This window comes from Manis javanica, chromosome 9 (assembly GCF_040802235.1).
Source record: "Manis javanica isolate MJ-LG chromosome 9, MJ_LKY, whole genome shotgun sequence".
NCBI classification, from domain to species: Eukaryota; Metazoa; Chordata; class Mammalia; order Pholidota; family Manidae; genus Manis; species Manis javanica.
Window position 1 is genome coordinate 34909953 of NC_133164.1, and position 16605 is coordinate 34926557.

A 16605-nucleotide genomic window follows, 5' to 3' on the forward strand; every position below is an offset into this window, starting at 1 on the left:
GGTTACACATCTCCAGTTTTCTCACACAGGAGACATTGAGGAAGATAGGGAGTAAGTAGATTGTGAGGCAAGATTTCTGGAAGGGTGGGCCATGGATAAAATTGCATTATTTCCAGAATCTCTTGCCTCATCTTAAGTGCAACTCCATATCAATAGGTGTTTCCAAGGGATTGAGAGAAGTAGTCCATCCTCAAGTCCCTAGGTGATAATTAGGGAGGGTGGGGAGTGAGCACTCACCTGGACAGGAGAGGTTTTGTGGGGTCTTTTTGTAGCCAGGTTATGAGTGACACAGGTGAGCATGAGTACGCAACTGTTTGTAAGCAATAAATGGGTTTCTCCCACTTTATTTCTCCCTTTTACTGATTTCATCTTCAAAGGTTTATTTGCCATGGGCTGGGAACATATTTCTCCCCCTGTAGTTACAATATATAAAGTTCATATATATATAAAAATGTACCATATATAGGCTTACCTGTATGTATAATATATATTGAAGAAGGTCCATGTTGTGATGTATAAGGTGTCTAAAGGACAGTGGGATCATTAGGGTGGGAGTCAGGAGCTCTGCTTGGGCATGGGTCAGTTAAGCCTTATGGAAAAGGTGATGTTTTAAGTGAGTATGGAAAAATAATGGAACTAGATACTAAGAAGGTTAGCAGAGTTATAAGTATGTTCTTGTTGACAGCATGAGTGAATTTTCATATATTTAAAGAATCTCCATGCATGGCTCTTGTATCAAGAACATGTGTGAAATAAGGGGAAAGTAAAGTCTTAAAGGGAAAAGCAATCAAATCATGTGTAATTGAAATATTCAGAGATTTTTTTAATGGCAAATCATAAATGTTTCAACTTAGACAAATGCCAGCTTTTTAATTTAGGTAGCATTGCAGTAGCCAATGTTTTTGAAGACCTACTATACTGCAGTATTTGGAGATAAATCTAAAAGAGCCTTTGCACTTATGGAATTTAAAGCCTAATGGAAAATACATATATTAAATGAGCAATTAAAATAAATTTTGATCAGAGAAATTATTGGAAAATTACAAATTTTGATGAAAAATCAAAGCCATGAATTTTCTAAATGTTGTGTTTGAGGAGTTTATGGACCATTTAGAAGCAAATGTTTTTAGTCTTTTTGCTCTACTGAGCTAACTTTGAATTAAAAAGTGGGCTCTAGAGATAAAGGTATGTCTAAATTAGTATACGGATGAACTGGAATGAATAAGATAGTCCAGGGAAAGTTCAGACCATCGTGTAAGAAAAATCTGTTGCAAAATAACATATCAAGGGCAAATGCAGAAAGGTCATTCTCTTAAGAGGGACTGAAAAGCAAGGCCAGAGAAACAGGAGGAAAACTACAGAAGAAAGCAGAGAGGTTTAAGAAAAAGTTACAGTCATGTTAAGTGAGAAACTGATTTTTTTTTGGTGCTTTTGTTTGTATAATTTTAATGGAATGGGATTGAAAATAATTATATTTGTTGTAAAGTAAATGATAGTTAAAAAATTGAAGCAAGAATTGTGTACAATTATTTTGGAAAGCTTAGCATTGGAGGGAGAAAGTAACTGGAGTGTGATATTGAATGAAGGAATTTTTTTTCTAAGTTACAAATGCTTAAGAATGTTAATGGAATAATCCAGTTGGGAGAAGGGAGAACCTCTAATTTGTGTGTTCATGTGTGCAATTATATACAAATATGTAGAAAAATTGCAAGTGACTAGTTTCATTATTTAAATATCTGTCTTGAGCAACTATGAGATGTCTATTTTCTGGAACCTGATTTTCCTAAGTGCCTTTAGTCCTGCTAGTTGGATGTTTAAATATAGTTGTGACTTCTGTCAGTTTTCTTCATCCTTGAATTTGGCCATTGCAAGGATGAGCAAGGCAACCTGCAACCTCAGTGAGGTAAAAGTGGGTAAAATAAGTGCCCTCTCTCTTAACCAAAGGAATCAAATTATCTGTGTTTTCTCTCATGTGAACACAAAACAAAGTACAAGGAATTATATAGGAAGGTAGAACAATATGTCTTATCTCTCAGTGAATCTCCAGGGATCTTTGAGCATGGCATGCATTTCTTGGGACACAGAGCAACCAACAGAAGGCTTAGCACAAACCAGGACCCCCAAAAGCCTTTCATTACTCTTTGAAATTTATTCAGCAAATAAGAATAGCTTTGGACTTTGCTTTCACCAAGAACATCTGAGAGCTACAAGAAACAGCTTTTGTGAGCTGAGTACCAGGAGGTGCTACCCCGAGGGGAATCCAAGATTAGTAATTCTGGGTGCAGCCACCATCAGAGTCGTGAATAAGAACCATAGCGGGGGAAAGAACTGCCCATGACTGGCTCTCCCTAGGATCCTAAACTTCATCACTTGAATAAGGAGATGTTATTGTTGAAAAATCTGTCAATAAGGAAGGTATTCTCCTGAAAGAGAGACCCACATTGTTTTATTTTAATTCCTATGGGACTCAAGTTCTTTCTTAGTCTTTTTATCATTACTATTATTATCTTGCTTTATTCCACTCATAGGTAATAAAAAACTATTCAGAGAAAAATGAACAACTCTTTTCCTTAAGAAACTTGATGTTTTCGAGTTTTAAATACTCTGTTAAAACAAGTGAGACTTTGAGGATTCGTTCTTGATGAACTGTATTGTCCCAGAAAACAAGGTTTTATTAACTGAGATACATTGAGAGATAGGAACAATTTCATGTTTTCATGCTTGATCTGTGGTCAATTTACAAATATCAGATTATTTTGGTTCAGATATATTTTAAAATTTACATTGAAAATAAGTCATTTTTAAGCATTAAAATCTTTTCTAGGGGAGACTTCTACTTTGGTTATAAAGGAATAACTTGTACCTGACTAATCTTCCCATTAAGAACAACTGTAGACAGAGAATATATTCATAAATGACATATCCAATAAGGGGTTAATATCCAAAATATATAAGGAACTCACACACCTGAACACCCAAAAAGCAAATAACCCAATTAAAAAATGGGCTGAGGATCTGAACACTTCTCCAAAGAAGAAATTCAGATGGCCAACAGGCACATGAAAAGATGCTCCATATCACTAATCATCAGGGAAATGCAAATTAAAACCACAATGAGATATCACCTCACACCAGTTAGGAAGGCCAACATAGAAAAGACTAAAACAAAAATGCTCGTGAGAATGCGGAGAAAGGGGAAGCCTCGTACACTGTTGGTAGGAATGTAAACTAATTCAACCATTGTGGAAAACAATTGGAGGTTCCTCAAAAACTAAAAATAGAAATACCATTTGACCCAGGAATTCCACTCCTAGGAATTTACCCAAAGAAAACAAGATCCCTAATTCAAAAAAAATATATGCACCCCTATGTTTATCTCAACACTATTTACAATAGCCAAGAAATGGAGGCAACTAAGTATCCATTAGTAGATGAATGAATAAAGAAAATGTGGTACATATACACAATGGAATATTATTCAGCCATAAGAAGAAAACAAATCCTACCATTTGCAACAACATGGATGGAGCTAGAGGGTATTATGCTCAGTGAAATAAGCCAGGCAGAGAAAGACAAATACCAAATGATTTCACTCATTTGTGAAGTATAACAACAAAGCAAAACTGAAGAAACAAAACAACAGCAGACTCAACAGACTCCAGGAAGGGACTAGAGGTTACCAAAGGGAAGGGGGTGGGGAGGGTGGGTGGGGAGGTAGGGAGAAGGGTATTAACGGGCATTGATTAGCACATATAATGTAGGGGGGGGTCATGGGGAAGGCAGTATAGCACAGAGAAGAAAAGTAGTGACTCTATAGCATTTTACTATGCTGATAGACAGTGACTACAATGGGGTGTAGCAGGGGTGGACTTGATAATATGGGTGAATTTAAAAACCACAGTATTGCTCATGTGAAACTTTTGCAAGATTGTATATCAATAGTACCTTAATTTTAAAAAATAAAAACAATTGTAGAAATTATATAAAATTAATTTTTTAAAAAAGTTGTCTGAAAAACATCGTAGAACAAGCAAAATAGCTGTGATTAAACAAACCTGTAGTTGTATTTCCCCATTTTGAGAATGGGAATAATAGTTTAATGATGGTGATGATCACTGGCTTCTGTATAACGCTTACTGTGTGTCAGGTGTTGGAAGAAGTGCACTGCTTACTTTTGTTCACTGTTCACTGTTTGTTCACTGTTAATATCATCTCTATCTCACAAATGGGAAAACACCTAGTAGGTGCCAGAATCTGGATTTGAATATAATTTTCTCCAGTATTTAGTGTTTAAGCAGTTTACCATGTAGTGTATCTGCAAATCTAGAAATACAGTAGGTCAGCTAGATATCTAGTGAAGTGTCTGGGTTACAGAAGATGCTCCATATCCACAAAAAGCCTGTTCCATGTTATGTAACCAGCTCCTGCTCTTCCCTCTGCTCAGCCCTTGGCTAGTAATGCTCTTTACCCATTGGTTTTTAAGATTTGTTTTCTCATTTCATGTAAGTTTCTATGTAAATACCACCTCCTCAAAGAGCTCTTTCAAAATTTCAGGAACTAAATAACATTGTTATTATTTCCACCTCCTTACCTTGTTTTCTTTGCCTAAGTGACATCATCCATTACTTAATTTTATTATTATATGAAACTATACAAATAAACATCAAGTGTATGATGTGTCTCTCTCAAACCTGTAAGCTTTATGGAGTAGAACTGTTTTTTTCAATGATATATGCCCAGAACTCAGCATTTCTTGATTTATAGAGCATATTCAAAATATTTGTTCATTTTTAAAAATATACTGCCTACTATCAAAGATCCAAAAATAGCAATATTAAAACCACCAGATCAATAAAATAGCTCAGTAAGAGTTTATTATGTATATAAGAACAGTTTACAAAGTGGGAGCTTTCAAATTTAAAACTGGTCTGAAACTCAGGGGCATTACATTACAGGATGGCTTGTAAAGCTAAAATGAGGACATTGTTTAACCTTTACAGTGACTGGTTATTACAGTGGGGGTTTCCAAATGGCAGGACTGGTTACAAGTGATTATTTTATACCATTTGTAGGAAGATGACTGAAGTTTATTTTATGATTATCAGAGGTATTTCGAGAAATAAGCCAAGTTAAATTTCACTTATGTTCATGAAATAAATTGGATTTATTGTTACTTCTGTGGCTTAAATGGTTTTGTCTGCTCAGAGAATTTTCAAGTCCAGTCTCCAATTTGTGTTTAACACTATTTTTATTACTTAAGTTATTGTAAGTTGAATTAACAACTGGTATAAAGCATAGAATAAAGTAATGGAAATGATGTACATTTAATGAGTTTGTTAGTCAAGGTTCTCCAGAGGACAGGACCAAAACTACGTATGTACATCCACATATATGCATATATATGTATATGTATGTGTGTGTGTGTGTATGTATATATATGTTATATAATAGGAGTTTGCGTGTGTAACTATGGAGGCGAAGAGGTCCTACCATCTTCTTTCTGTAAGCTGGAGAACCAGGAAAGCTGGTGTGTAATTCAGTCTGAATTCAAACACCCAAGAACCAGAGAGAAGATGTTTGCAAGCAGGAGAATATGCACATCCCAGATCAGAGAGAGCAAATCCTCCCTTCCTGTGCCTTTTTGTTCTATGCAGGTTCTCCGTGAATGGATAGCCCACTCGTTCAGGTGGGTGATGCCCACCAGTATTAGTGAGAGTGATCTTCTTTACTCAGTGTACTGATTCAAATGCTAATCTCTTCTGATTCCACCCTCACAGACACACTCAGAAGTAATGCTTTACCAGATCTGGGCATCCAGTAATGCAGTCAGGTTGACTCATGAAATTAGCCATCAGAAATGATAATACCATAAAGTATAAAAATATCATAATTTCCAAAAATGAGTAGAGAAACAAATAGGTTTCTAAATTGTTAAAATGATGTCAATCCTTTAGAGTTATGTGTTATTTTATTGTTTATTTGTTGTAATAGAATAATTTGAATAGAATTATGTAATAATAGAACATTTGGGAATAGAATAATTAAATGATTATCACTTTGTTTGTCATCATATCATTTGACTATTGAAAATACTCCTAATTTATAAATGAGGAAACTAGTGTTTTAAGTAACTAAATTATTATGCATGCTTTAAAGGATTTAAACAAAATTAAATCTTTACCCATGTTATAAGCCTGAAAATTTATTTTATTTTGAAAAGTACTATTGAAAATAGTACCATCATTTAAAAAAATAACACATCTAAATACTTTATGACTGAAGTACACATTAATCCTATTTATATATTTGTTTTAGTTTTCTGCCTATTGTGTATTATTCTATTAGATACTCAAGACATACTGTATCAATATAACATTTTCTCTCTCCTATGATTACAAAATATACTTTGTTTGTAAAGGGAACAGAAAACTGGGATCAAATCACAAAGGCATTTTACCTGTCACAGACTAGGAGCATACCACCGAGAGCAAAACTGATGGTTCTGTGCATCTGTGCATTGAACATTTCATGGCTCAAAGCCACTAGACTCTTTTCTGCATGACCAACTGACTAATTGCTGTACTTGGCCTTTTCTATTCTCTTCAATTAATGCAATGCACAATTGCACATAGCAACAGAGTCACCCATACAGAACAAAATCTGGGCCAGAATTAGTCTCTAAATCCCAGAAGCACCTGTTACAAATATAAAGTGTCCAGATGGTCCAGTCTTTGTGGGGAAGTGTCAAGCATTGACTTATCTGTCTTTCTTACTTTTGGTTTAAGGTCAAAAACATGATCTGTTGGAAGCAGGGAGCCAAATAAAAATGAGAAAAAATACCTAGCATTGGTGTAGAAACTTCTCAATTTGTTTATCTAAATCTTTATTGCCCAATGGAGCTCATTGTTATCATTTTCTAAGCATGCAAATGGGATTAGTCCATGATTACATGGCAGACTTCAGTATAATTAGATAGATTTATTTAAACACAGCTGTAAATCCTAAAAAAAAAGAAATATTTGATGATTGTGAATTCAGCAGTTTGTATATTCAAACTTGAGTCTTTAATCAACTTCATTGTTCTGATTTTGTTTGGGATCCCAGAAAAATGCAAAATATTACCTTAGCTTAGTTCAGCTTTTTGTTGCTTTCATTTATTTCAAACATACGGGAGAAAAAAAAGACGTTACATATGACATGCTTGAAGAGAACATAGTATTTGTGTTCTTCCTTCCTTCCTTTTCTCTCTCATTGACATAAAATATTTAAATTGTGCTTTTGTCACATGCATATTCCTTAGCAATAACTATTAAAACTTTAGTGAACTGTCTAGCTAGTTTGTATTACAAAAGAAGTCAATGGGATATATAAAAACTTTGTTCCTTCCCATTCTCAAATTCTACATGGTTTACCACAAGCTTCTTTTGGAATTAATATTTTATGCAATTTATCTGCAAGTATGGAAAAAGCTTTTTCTGAAAATAATCACTTGTCCATTTGTTAAAAACTGAATAATTCTCAGATATTGCAACCAACAAGAAGTGATGTTTGTTTTCCTGCTCATGCCAAAGCTCTAAGGAATTTTGCTACCAAAATTATCACATTGGCTCCCTCTCATTCCAGACTTGGAATGGACATGGTGCATACAGTACATTCTACAACTTCTATTCCAGGTCACAGTTACCAACTGACATCAATTTACTTCTTTTCCCCTTTGATTTTTTTTCTTAAAAATAGATACATTTTAAAGGCAGTAAAGTCTAGATCTTTTTTTTTTACTTTCCAAGATTAAGTAATGATGTTAGTTGTCACATAATAGTCACATTTCAGACTGATGAACTTTATTACATTTGGAAATGTTACTTATTCTGCTGATGTCTCTTCTAATTTTAAACATTTGAATTAGAATATCCATGGATACTGGATTGTTTAGATTAATAGATTTTCCACCTCATAAAACCATCATGTAAGAGCACAGATGATTAAAAAATATTTTAAACATGTGAAATGTATACATATGTGTACATATCCATATATATATTTTTATAGGAAAAGAGTAATTGTTCTGAGACCTTAATATTCTTGAAGGTAAATTTATGTGACATTCCAGTTCCTACTAATATTTATTTAGCCATAATCCCTTGTACAGGAATTGATTATTGGGTAAGCAATATACTTAAATATTAATGTTTTTAAGTTACTTTCATAGTGAACCTATATCTAAATATTATTGCAAATATTTTAGAGCTTCTATATTTAAATGTCAGATTAAAATTTCTACTCAGCTAAAATCAGAAGCATATTTTTATCATATTCTGAAGGATAATTTGTTAATACTAGTTATTTAGGAGCTATGTGTACCCACTAACCTCAGTCTAAAATAGCAGAAATAGAATTATTCTTTTAGGCATAGTGCTTGGTACTTGTCGTAAATGAAAATGGAAAAATACAAATCTGGCTTCACAAACTAATTACCTCCCAAAGAGAAAGGGAAGCAGCCAACAACCACTTCCAGCAATGGCAGGCAATGTGTTTTATCTCCAAAATTCTACTGGAAATAACCATAAAAGGTATACAAAATATATTAAAGTATATTTGAAGAAATCAAGGAGGTGTAATTTGGGAAGAATTGTAGATCAAAATTTGCAAAAAGAGGAGGGCTACATAGAGTGAGACATTTAAGACATGTCTTAATGTCTATTTGTAAAAGCATGACTGAAAAGCTGATCATAACTTTAAATTCTTTTGGCTTGGTGACAAAGATGTACTGTAAACTTGAATGTACCAATCATCATAGGGACCAATGATGAATTCTGACGTATCTCAAGCCTTCAATGGATTAAAGTGATCTGGTATTGTTGAGATAAAGAAGACACAAAAGATTTAAGGATTTAATATTATTAAAATGTCCATCATACCCAAACTAACTAAAGACTCAATACAATACGTACCAAAATTCCAATGGCATTATTTGAAGAAAAAAATCCATCTTAAAATTCAGATGGAATTTCAGAGGACCTGAATAGCCAGAATGATCTTGAGAAAGAAAAACATAGTTAAGGTCTTCTGTATTTCTAAACATAATACAAAGCTACAGTAATTAAAACAATATGGTTCCTTGCATAAGGACAGACATACTGGTCAATGGAGCAGGGCAAGCAATCCAGAAATAAACTCTCATATATGGCCAAATTAGCTTCAAAAAATGTCAAAACTGTACAATGGGAAAAGTCTCTTCAACTAATAGGAGAACTGGATATTCACATGAAAAAAATTAAGTTGGATCCTTACACCATATGCAAAAATTAACCAAAAGAGAATAAAGACCTAAACATATCGCTTGAATCTATAAAACTTCTGGATGTGAACGCAGGGGGAAAGCTTCATGACATTGGATTTGGTATGCTTTCTCAGGACATCAAAAGCACAGGGAACAAAAACAGAAATAGGCAAGTGGGACCACATCAAACTCAAAAACTGCACAGCAAAGAGACAATTGATGAAATGAAGAGCCACATATGGAATAGGAGAAAATATTTGCAAACCATGTATTTGATAAGGGATTAATATCCAGAATAAATAAAGAACTTCTACAATTTAACAACAGCAACAAATCAAATTAAAAAGTGGTAGAATTTGAATAGACATTTCTCCCAAGAAGAGATCCAAATGGCCAATAAACATGTGAAAAGATGTTCAATATCATTAATCATCATGGAAATATAAGACAAAACCATGATAGGATAGCATTTCACACCTGTTAGGATGGCCTTACTGAAAAGAAAAGAAATAATAAGAAAAGAAAAAATGTTGGTGAGGATATAGAAAAATTAAAACTCTATGGACAGTTAGTAGAAATGTAAAATAGTGCATCTACTATGGAAAACAGTACGAAGGGTTCTCAAATAATTAAAGATAGTACTACTATATGATCCAGCAATCCCACTTCTGGGTATATATTCAAAAGTATTGAAAACAGGGTCTTAAAGAGTTGTTGGCACACCCACATTCATTGAACCATTATTCGCAGTAGCCAAGATGTTGAAGCAAACTAAATATTCATCAACAAATGAATAAAGAAAATGTGGTATATACATACAATGGAACATTATTAAGCCTTAAAGAAGTAGGAATCCCATCATATGCTACAACATGGATGAACCTTGAGGATACTATGCTAAGTGAAGTAAGTCTGTCATTAAATGACAAAAACTTCATTAATCCAATTATATGAAATATCTAAATCTCTTAAAAACAGAAAGTGGAATGGTAGTTGACAGGACCCAGGAGAGGGGGAAAAGGAGATTTTTGTTCAATGTATTGTTCATTTTTGTAAGACAAAAAACTTCTACTAGAGATCTGTTGCACAATAATATGAATATATTACTAGAACTGTATATTTAAAAATAGTTAATGCTATGTGTTTTTAACCATAATATGAAAGAAAATAAACAATGTTGGTGATTATTCTATGAAGGAAATTTTATACTTTCTTTACCCTCTTCACCTGACACAGTAAATTTATAGATATTCATTACCACTTATGATTATATGAGGTTGAATTATTTAAAGTCACATCAGCTTAAGATCATGAAAGTATTGCACTTGAAGGCATACTGTTAACAATGAACATACCTGGGGGATAAATTTCACTTTTGTCACTAGAACTATGGCCTTAGATGTCATTAAGCTCAATTCCTTATCTTTTTAAGCCTCAACATCCCAGAACAGTACATGGACTGAAGGACATAATATTAATACAATTTTTGGTTCCATGCCTGGTATCTAAGAAGCCTTCATAAAAGCTAGATTTCATTTTGTCTGTTGTTATTCTCCTCACTGACTAGATGACATGTAAGGAAAAAAGACTAGATTCAAATACTTTAATTGTTTTAAGTAAAATTATTCTTACACAAAATTCTGATCTAACAATGCTATATTTAATAGGGAATTTGTTCTTGATAAAAGAAAAAATATACTTTTTTGAATACATTTGATAGGGCAATGCAAAATGAAATTAAGGAAAAAATTTAGACTTTCCCTTCACAAACATCATACCATTCTTTCATAATTTAAATAAAATAAATCATGGCACTTCAGACCTCATCACAGGCATTTCCCAGAGTGTGTTACAATCCTGTAAGATATTTTAGTGAAGAAAAGTATGATGGCTAAATAAGTGGGCAATACTATATATTATATCAACACAGATTTACAGTGTATGCAAAGTGCTAAGAAGTCCTACTTTACAGAAATAGTTTGGTCACTGAAACACTCCTTTCTCAAACACACACTTTGAAATGAGTTTCTGTAAAACACATTTGGAACATGTTTCAGTAAAAAAGTAAAAAGGAAACAAAAAAGTAAAAAGTAAAAAAAAGTAAAGAAGTAAGCAGCTTAGCTAAATGTTAAAAATATTTAAATAAGTTGAATTTTAAAGAATGAAGTACAAGAAAAACAGTTAAAACAAAAAAAATGAATTGAAAAAAAATGACCCAAATGCCTAAGCTAATATGACATAAACAAATTAATTTAAAATGCTAAAAATTTTAAAAGAAACTCTTAGTGGATTATACACAATTCAAAATAGAAGTACACTAATTCAAAGTAGAAGTACATACACATTTCAAGGCTTAGATTCTTTATTGACTACAAATACTTAGTTTTTTTCTTCTTAGAAACTCTTTAAAGAAAAAAATTTTAAAAACCTGAGTAAGATGATACGGGTTTCTGAAAATCAAGAGGTTTAAAAAATGGTAGAACAATATAAAACCAAATACCCAGGTTCTAGTTGCTGCTTATTCCCTCTCTTCACCCAAAGTCATTCAGGCATTGCCTTGTGAATATATTTATTGCACATGCTTTAAGAGTGTTTACTTAATGTAAACATGAATATTCTTGATGCCTATATATTTGGAATAAAGATGGTCTTTTAGTTCTCTAAATTATGTCTGAAAATTATCAAATTCATCAATTCCTGCATGGCACGAGACCAAAGCGATGGATGATGTGTGGAGGGGTCAGTCCATCACTTGGCTATTTTTATTTGCATGAATCTGTTTGTTATTCAGGTACTCTTAGAGTTCCAAACTCGTTTGTGTGCTCTTCAATGAAAAGGACCTATCACAGGCATCTTTATTTTAGGAATTCCACAGAGTATATTATAACTAGTGCCTATTTAAATAAATATTAAATTAATAATGAATTCTGAAAAAGCCCTCTTGGCATCAATAAAATAGTCACAGCCAAAACTAAAAAGCCAGATGTCTGGGAAGAATAGTGAGAAAAAGAAAATGATTGTGAATACATCGTTTAAACTGCTATGGTGTAGAGTTAAAGAAAGGCTCATAGATAGTGTTTGGATAACTTTTTAAATGTCATGTTTCTGATACCCATTTTCCACAATACATTTACTATGCACTTTCTTAGTAGCCCCTTCCCCATAATATTAGACAAGTGCATATTAACCACCACTCTGGTTTGCCATTCTGGCTGATTGAACTTGCAGTGTAACTTTCAGATAGAGAATTTGGGGCAGAATAACATATACTCTGCTGGTATTAAAAGCACTGAAAGTTAGGAATCTCTAACAGCTTCATAAGGCATTGGCAGAAAACAAAGTCATTTTAATATTTATGTAATCTTAATGAAAATTTTGTAACGTACTAAGGAAGGAATATCTAGAATACTTAATGTCATTAAATATTATGACCATAGCTAAAACATAATAGAAAATCATTCTTTTGTTTATATGTATTAATATTACGTATTTGCTGCAGTTACCAATTTGTATTATTAGAAAAGGGTAAGGACACTTTCTACTTAACTATTCATTTCAGTAAATTCAGAAAAGATATAGTAAAACTTTTTGATAATGAATATCTGATCTACATGTATTGTGCTGAATAATAGCAGAACATATGTAATATTTTCAAGCATGATTTGCACATAAAATTGGCAACAATAACTTGATATAGTAAGAGTGCCCTTTTGTTTTTCCCAAAAATGGCACTCAATCCTAAGCCTCGCAGATGTGATTTTTTTTCTTGTTTTATTTATGCTGTTGAATTTTATGTTCTTTTCAGTATGTATAGTCAGATAATTATAATGACATATGCTATTTCAGACTAGTGTGAAACTGGTTGTGTGGCTGAATGTCAGTGCTCTTAGAACAGGTGGCTTCTTTGGCTAGGAGCAGGAATATCAATTATGATTATAGATTTTGTGCAAAGAAGATCAAGTCTCTGCAGTATATGATGGTAAATGCTAATGGCTAGTAAGTTTTATGTTTGTAAAAATGCTCAAATTGGTTTCTGTTTTATTATCGTGCATTGCAGTTAAAATCATCACATTAAAGGAAGAATTGGTTTAGTTTCAATTTTAAGGAAACTGTAAAATCATTTATACAGTGATATATATGCCCAGTCCATTCAAAGCATCTATCTGTTTTCAGCACTATACTGTTTTTCTTTTAGTACAAATGAATTTATTAATCAGGAGGCAAAATGCCCCAAAGGATCCTGAACTTACACTATTTCAGCTATACAATTCTAATATACCTATTGAAACTCCTGTGGTTAACATGTTACCAACTCAACGTATGTGAAGTATTAATTTAATAGTAATAGCTTTTATAATCACTATATATTTCAAACTATTACTAAACTGTTAGCATTGTTATCTGCCAAAATAGCACATATTCATTGTAGAAAATTTAGAATACTACAGACCAACAACAAAAAAAGGAAAATCATCCTTCCACAGAGATAATTTTTTGGGGGTACAGCATGGTTTTTAAAATAATTCACACATATAAATTATCTTACTTCATGGAACTAATACTATGTGGAGGAGATAGCTAAAAAAGAAATAAAAAATAATGACTTTTAAGGAAATAATGCACGGAAAAATAAAGTGATAAGTTAGAATGGAGAGGAACCCTGCATTTTAATTTGATGATTAAGGAAGGCTTTTCTATAAAAGTGATGTTCAAGCTTATGAATGCATGATGAAGAATGAGAGCCAAACAAATAGAAAGCAGAAAGGAAGAACATTACAGGTCGCAAGTGTCCTGCTACGTGAAAGATCCTCACATATTCGAGAAAGTGAATCTCAACGTCAGTGCTGTGGAGCATAGTTAGCACGCCAGAGGGAAGGTAGGAGAAGTCGGAGGGAGAACTGCTGCATCGCCCTGTAGGATGCGGTGAAGTTAGGATTTTGTTCTAAGCAAAACAGAACACCGGTAAAGGACTGTGAGGAGAATACTGATAGGCTCCTAAAGTCAACCTTAAGTTGGCTATGGCTGGGGCTAGAGTAGAAATGGATCTGATTCATTTATGAAGAACTGATGTGGTAATATATTGGAAGTTGCTTAATGTGAGAAGGGAGGATAATGTCTCTTCTAAACTCATTGTGTGAGCACAGGTTGGAGGTTAATCCTCTTAGAGAGATGGGAAAAACTAGAGTTTGGAAAGGGGCAGATTTTGTGGGAAACAAAGATGAAGCCTCATTTTAATTATATCAAATATTAAAAATCTGTGAGATATCCAAATGCAGGTGTTAGGTGGTGAGTTCTATATATATATGTCAGTAGGAGAGGTATGACCTGAAGATATAAATTTGCAAATCACAGCACACAGTATTCAGATAAAGTGGAACTGAGAGCTGACCCAGGAAGTGTTGAGAAGAAAAATGACTTAATATGATAACATAAGGAAATCCAATATTTAGAATGACAGTGATTTCCTAGGCAGCAGTGCTGATAATAACCAGCCTTCTGGTTACAATGTTGGGAAGAAAACTGTACAGTAAGTCAAAATTGGTTTAAAAATATTTTGTTTAATTTTTGTTTTTGAAAATATTTGAAGTAAGTCTATAGGAAGGCTGAAGCAATTCACTCATAATAATTCACATATTTAGTCTCACTTCTGTGACTGTATATCATTTACCTCAGATTTTTCTTTATCTGTATTTTAGCATATTTTTCAAGCACTTTTCAGAAATATAGGATTATTTAAAACCATTCTGATTTTGTCTGAGTCCAAGTGCATTTTCTAATAGCTCATATCTTTTAACCATTTTCCTAATGTAAACACAGCTTTCAGCCTTGGTTAGGGAATATATAAATATATTTGTATGACATTTAAACCTGGAATACTGACATCTGTATGTTCTGCCTGGTCTTCCATGTAAGAAGGGTTAAAGGTGCTAATATTTATGAGTAAGTTAACAATATATAACAGAGACTCACACTGTCTATCTCTATGGTCCACTGTACTTGTGGGTAACTCACAAGGCATATTTCTACTGGGAATGTGACTGTAACTGAGGCCTTCAGAAAGACTTTGAATGAAGCATTCAGGAGTACAATATACAGGAAAAAAACAACTATGATGATTTATTGGATCAGTTTTTCAAAGTGTCTCTTTCCATTTTGGATGCTGATTTGGAGGTGAGTGAAAGACATTTGTGTGTAGAGTAGATAAACATGAATATAGAATAAAAGCAGAAACCTTAAAAAGTAGGTAGAGAAGAGTGTTTTTAAAATTGGTTAAACTGAACATATCTCCCTGGGAAAGGGAAACAAAAGCGAAAATGAACAAGTGGGACTATATCAAGCTGAAAAGCTTCTGTACAGCAAAGAACACCATCAGTAGAACAAAAAGGCATCCTACAGTATGGGAGAATATATTCATAAATGAGAGATCCAATAAAAGGTTGACATCCAAAATATATAAAGAGCTCACACACTTCAACAAACAAAAAGCAAACAATCCAATTAAAAAATGGGCAGAGGAGCTGAAAATACAGTTTTCCAAAGAAGATACTCAGATGGCCAATAGACACATAAAAAGATGCTCCACATGGCTAGTCATCAGAGAAATGCAAATTAAAACCACAGTGAGATATCACCTCACACCAGTAAGGATCACCTCCATCCAAAAGACAAACAACAAATGTTGGCGGGGTTGTGGAGAAAGGGGAACCATCCTACACTGCTGGTGGGAATGTAAATTAGTTCAATCATTGTGGAAAGCAATATGGAGGTTCCTCAAAAAGCTCAAAATAGAAATACCATTTGACTCAGGAATTCCACCTCTAAGAATTTACCCTAAGAATGCAGCTGCCCAGTTTGAAAAAGACAGTTGCACCCCTATGTTTATCGCAGCACTATTTACAGTAGCAAAGAAATGGAAGCAACCTAAGTGTCCATCAGTAGATGAATGGATAAAGAAGAAGTGGTACATATACACAATGGAATATTATTCAGCCATAAGAAGAAAACAAATCCTACCATTTGCAGCAGCATGGATGGAGCTGGAGGGTATTATGCTCAGTGAAGTGAGTCAGGCGGAGAAAGACAAATATCAAATGATTTCACTCATCTGTGGAGTATAAGAACAAAGAAAAAAGTGAAGGAACAAAACAGCAGCAGAATCAGAACCCAAGAATGGACTAACAGTTACCAAAGGGAAAGGGACTAGGGAGGATGGGTGGGAAGGGAGGGATAAGGGGGGACAAAAAAAAGGGGGCATTACGATTAGCATGTATAATGTGGGGGGGCACAGGGAGGGATGTGCAACACAGAGAAGACAAGTAGTGACT

General features: G+C 33.6%; 1 protein-coding gene across 1 annotated transcript in view; it reads left to right on the forward strand.

Annotated features, from left to right (window-relative positions):
- The window catches only part of LOC108397109 (ubiquitin carboxyl-terminal hydrolase isozyme L3-like), a 211672-nt gene that overhangs the window by 54004 nt on the left and 141063 nt on the right, over nucleotides 1–16605 (forward strand). The gene's annotated exons all lie outside the window — the stretch shown is intronic.